General features: G+C 38.8%; 1 protein-coding gene and 1 pseudogene across 1 annotated transcript in view; both read right to left on the reverse strand.

Annotated features, from left to right (window-relative positions):
• Positions 1 to 1,502, reverse strand: part of stx11a (syntaxin 11a) — a 2,812-nt gene extending 1,310 nt beyond the window's left edge. Inside the window, exon 1 of the mRNA XM_035673434.1 lies at positions 1,330 to 1,502. The gene's annotated coding sequence lies outside the window, so the exon portion shown is untranslated. The remainder of the gene's footprint in view (positions 1 to 1,329) is intronic.
• A 1,100-nt stretch (positions 1,503 to 2,602) lies between these two features.
• On the reverse strand, positions 2,603 to 3,462 carry LOC118337466 (annotated as a pseudogene).
• Positions 3,463 to 5,359: the final 1,897 nt, after the last annotated feature.

Raw genomic sequence — 5,359 nt, forward strand, 5'->3', positions numbered from 1 at the left:
AGCTAGCCTGGCTGTGTCCAAAGATGACCACCCACTAGCACCTCATTAATTGACATGCTAAATCTTGTTTGTTTAATCCGTACAAGAAACCAAAGTGTAAAAACAAATTGTTAGTTTACAGAGTGCTGTGCGTCAGACTATTTGTTGTTTCTGAGCAGTTGCCAGGCAACCAGTGGAGACTATTCCTGACTAAGAAATAGTCCAGCACATAACCCCTCCCTAAAATGACAAATTGACCAAAGATTTTTATAAAACCATGTGTAGCAGAACTTATTTTTTTCTTCTTTCCTACCTCATTTTACGACCCTTCAGATTCATTTTGTAACCCACTGGAGGGCCTCAATCCCCAGGTTGGAAACCACTAAACTGAACTAATTAAATGTAAAGTAGCTAAACTAGCTCCACCTCAACCAGCTATAACAGTTAAATGCTGCTTACACAGCATGCTGATAATGTACTTTGATTAAAGCTGATTATATGTGTGTACTTTTACTTCTGTTTTAGATGCATAACTATTAATTGTAATTGAAACTACTTCCACTACTGGTCTTAGCCAATCCAATCATAAAGTCCAGTCCAACTTTTTATGCTAGATGTCTGAAAGCTCTCTCATTCATAGAAAATCAAAGAAAATTCTAGTAATATTAAGAAAATATGGAGTCATTTTATATCATATTCTCCCTTTAGTGCCTCTTATGTGCAGGAATTCAAGATCTTGTGAATGAGCTGTATCAACAACATAGTATTTCTATAAGTTATGTCTCTTTTATAATGTAATATTACATTTTAAATTGAATGTTATGTGCAGTGTTTTTGAAAGGGGAGAAATATTGTATGCATTATGCGTTATTTTTGGTGTTAACTTAACATGTTTAAAACCTGAAACTCCGTGGTTTCAGAATATTGATTGATCAGTAGTTTATATGTACTTTGTGAAGACATAAAGATCAGTATCTGTGTGAAGTCCTCAAAAGGAAACTGATGGGTTACTTCCTCGCCTGTGACGTTTTCAGATAGATAGCAATTAATTACAGGGCGTCGACTTAAAACTCAGTTATTTCCTATGAGAGAAACCGTTTCACAGCTTTACTGTGGTGTACAAAATATTAAAAATGTTGTGCAAAATAGAAAATAAATCACAACAACAAACTTTAAGCATCATTGGCCTTGACAAGTGAAAATCTTGAAGACATAAGAAACAACAACAAGCTGTTACAGATATCATCCAGCAGGTCTGTGGCGAGCTATGCCTCCTATGAATTATTGCATCGATCATTTTAAATCCATAAATCTCCAACCTAATTAAAAAAAGAAGAAGAATACACATACCTTTTTGTGTTCTCCCCCGGTCCTTCACTATTCAACTCGCCAAAGCAGAAGAGGCGACCAAAAAAAAAACATTTCCTCTTTTTCTCTCCGTTATAACACCGACTTTCAACATGTACACAAGTATCTCTGAGTGTTGTTTTAAGGAGGTCTCGCAGTTACACACGCTTCATTACACTGACACACTGACACAGCCTGCAGCAGGTACCAATGCGGAAGATCACGCCTTCTTCTTACCCCCACATTTCACACTTCTTCACGCTCCTCTGGTGTCCAGGAAGGACCCATCACACTCGGTTTATAGTCGTTTACTGAGCGTTAAAGCGCGCAGGTGATGTTTTGCACGTTTGATACGCTCTTTAGATTTATAACTTTATAGTCAGAATGCAAAAAGTTAGAAAAAAATGTTCAGTAAGACTGGATCTTTATAAGTCTTACACTAATTTAATGTAAACCAATAAAATACATTAGAATTTAATCTCCTAACATAAAGAAAATAACAATTTCAAGGTCCATTAGTAGCTGTTCTGGAGCTTTCAAGCTTTCCACAGTGGTGGAAGAAGTATTCAGATCCTTTACTTGAACAAAGGTAGCAATACATGACTGTAAAAATACTTCATAACAAGTCAAGTGCAAGTACAACTGTACAAGTATGTAATTATTATCAGCCAAATGTGCTTAAAGTACAGGAGGAGTAGAGCTGATTATATTCTGTTTGGTACTCTAATATACTAACACATCATATTTTATTAGTTCATCATATTTTTTTTATGTACATTTTAAAATACAAAGTAACTGGTAACTTAAGCTGTTAAATAATTGCAAAGGTGTAAAAAAGTACAACATTAGCCTACGAATTGTACTTTAATGCGGAAGTAAATGCTCAAGTCAAGTCCTCCAATTTATAAGTACAGTATTTGAGTGAACTACTCGGAAACAAACCACCACTGATCATACATCACATGACCTTCATCAGCAGATGGAGTCTCAGTTTAGTCTTGCTAAATCTTACTGAGTTGAGTCATATTAAGTTGATTCTATTGTTTGTTAGTAACTCACATGATATGTATTTATAACTTCTCCCCATCATTATCACTGTCTGAACCGATTCATAACCCAATCAAATGGATTTGACGTTCATCCTTACACAATATTTCACAGTGATTGAAAGCTCCAGAACAGTGGACCTTGTGGTGAGACTGTTGATTGAAAACAATGTCTTAGAGGATTGGTCATTTTTCTTGTAGTGCACCTGGACCACTGGCCCTGATCAGAACTAATTGTTGTAGCATGGAAAGCAGCCACAAAACATCTTCTTGAAAGGATTGTTTTTATCAGATGCCAAGGCCCTTTCCACCTTGAAGACGGCATCCTGAACGATCACGTCAGTGTTTTGGACATTTTTCTGGATGCTATCAACAGCTGTCCCCTGCTCCTCTGTGAGCACAGCCACATCCAGAAACAGCTCCTGGATCCCCTTGATCCTCTTCTCCAGCTCCACCAGTTCCTTGTGTCGGCTCTCGATCTGAAGTAAAGCCGAGTGAGCCGTTTTGCCCTCCACCTGGGTGCTGAACACATTCAACTCCCCGCTCTCCATCATCTCCTTCAGCTCCTCTGTGCTGACATCCCTGCCCACCACCTCCACCTCCATCTGCCTCTGGATCTGGTGTTTACAAGCCTCCCTGTGGCTCATCTCTGTGTCATTGTAGCTGAACATCACATCCCGCAGACCATTGCTGAGACACTGGTACTGTGTTCGAGCTATGCGTGCTGTGGGGTCAGAGCTGCCACACTGGGCCTCAAGTTCCTTATTGACAGTACTCATCATGTGCAGCCGCTGCAGCACAGCTTCTCCCCTGCGTTTAATATCCACCCATTGGAGTCCCGCTTTGTCGCACAAGGGTGCGAGCTCTTGTTTAAGGCCTGGTAGTTCACATTTTTCAGCTCACTGATGTCGTTCTGGATCTGCTGGATCTCCAGACGTATCTGTTTGGCCTCCTGCAGGACACCACCCAGGTCCTGGTCAGCGAGTGATGCTGTTGCTGCCTCAAGCTCTAAGAGATTGTTCAGCTCCACTGTGCTGAAACCTTCAGAGTCGGTCTGCAGCTGATGGAGGTGCCTCAGCCTGTCTCTCATGTCTGCAAGGAAAAAAAATCACACAAAAGACGACAAGAGAAAAGATGTTGGTTTATTCGTCTGGGTAAAGTGATTTCCTTGGTTGGAAGTTAGTCTTACAAGGGGTCATAAGTTCATTTTTAAGGGTCACAAGATGATTAAACCTGCATGAATTGATTTTCTTGAGGTAGTCGGGGGACTTGTGGGTTACGTGTTAAAAATGCTCCAAAAACACTTGATTCTACATTTCTAATAATGCACTTCACTTTAGATGCATAGTTATTTGATCTCTTGTTAATATGAAGATATTGATCAGTGCAGCTTTAATGGAACAGGAAGGAAAAACACTGTTCTGCTGCATATATTTGTATCTGAGGTCAGTAAGAATTGTTCAAATGAAACAATCTGAGAAGATTAGAGCACAAAGTCAAAATTACAACCTGTAAATGAGGGGCTGCAAGTCGACACCTAATTTTAAAGGTTCAACACTCAAATTAGGTTGGGAACCCTGAGATATTTTAAGGTGTAAAAAAACCTAAAGTAATTCTGTACAACACTTCCTTCCAAGAAACTAAAGCAGCAGAGGCTAAGACATCTTCACTTTCCCAAGTATCAAGCCTAATTTAAGATACCCTTCTTAGACTTTAGAGAACATTATACAACTGTTTTCACAGGGTGACAAATAAACAGATCTTATGTGTGTGAAATGCTTCTTTAATCCAGAAGTTGAATGACTATTTCACACTTAAAGAGGGCAAATGTTTGTACATTTCACTGAACATAGAAACTGACCAGTCAAGTACAAAAAGATACTGGTGTGCCAACTCTCCTTTTATGTAGGAGCTGAGTTAGAGATGAGAGTGAGAAAGCAGAAGAAAGAAATACAAACTAAAAGACAGACGGCCAAGAGTTATTTAGTTGCAACAAACAAGCTTGTTCTTGTTCTTGTTCTTGTGTGAAATATTTCCTGAGCATGACTGAATACGTCATACCGGCCAGGGCTCAGTCCAGCACATAACAATCAGAAACTTTTGTAATTGATATATGTTGCAGGTGTGAGGGTTTTCTACCTCTTTAGTATCATATAATCTTAGAAGGAGGAACTTGATCTGCCAGGACATTTAATCTCTCTTCAGGACTTACCAAACAAGTTATAAAGCAGGCAACTATGGTTTCAACATGTATGTTGAAATGTAGTAAGTGGAGATACTTAGAACTGAGGTTTTCTCAGTGGAAATTAGCAGAACTGCCTGAACTAATCCTGAACTGCCTGACAAAAATAAGTTTTACAATAGATTAATGTCCATTTTTTCACACTTTTTCACAAGAGTCAGAGTAAAGAGGCCCCAAATCCAGGATTTCTTACCTGTACTGGATTTTTCAGTTCAGATTTCCTAAAACTTACCTAACCCTAAATGTCAGAGAAGCCCAATAAATATGGAACATACAAACCTAAAATAGGATAATTTATATTCCTTACTGGTATGGCTGTTAGTTCCTCTCCTTCTGTGGCACAAACTGATCACAGAAATGGTTGTTCAGTCCGACAGGCAGCCAGCGTGATGGCTGTAAAAAGAGTGAATGATTTTTAAAATCATCACTCATATACCTGTTTAAGAGGAAAGGGTTTTAGAAACAAAACTTTCTGCATTCCTGTGGCGTCACATGGAGTGACGTACAGTAAGGTGAAGCCAAGCGTCTTGAGGATTTATTATAAACAACTGATACATCTGTGTTTGCATTTTTCTATATTCTCAGGGCAGCTTTCATCTAATTACACTTTTGTTTTTAATGTCTAGCAACACATAAGGTGATAAGGGTTATAAAGAGAGACTATAAAGCTAAGATCTCAACAAAGTCAGATCAAACAAAGTCACCACACACTGACAGTGGACACCAAAAGCATGTGAAAAAAACC

Source organism: Morone saxatilis, unplaced genomic scaffold (genome assembly GCF_004916995.1).
Source record: "Morone saxatilis isolate NCDOM2014 unplaced genomic scaffold, NCSU_SB_2.0 Contig3, whole genome shotgun sequence".
Taxonomy (NCBI): domain Eukaryota; kingdom Metazoa; phylum Chordata; class Actinopteri; family Moronidae; genus Morone; species Morone saxatilis.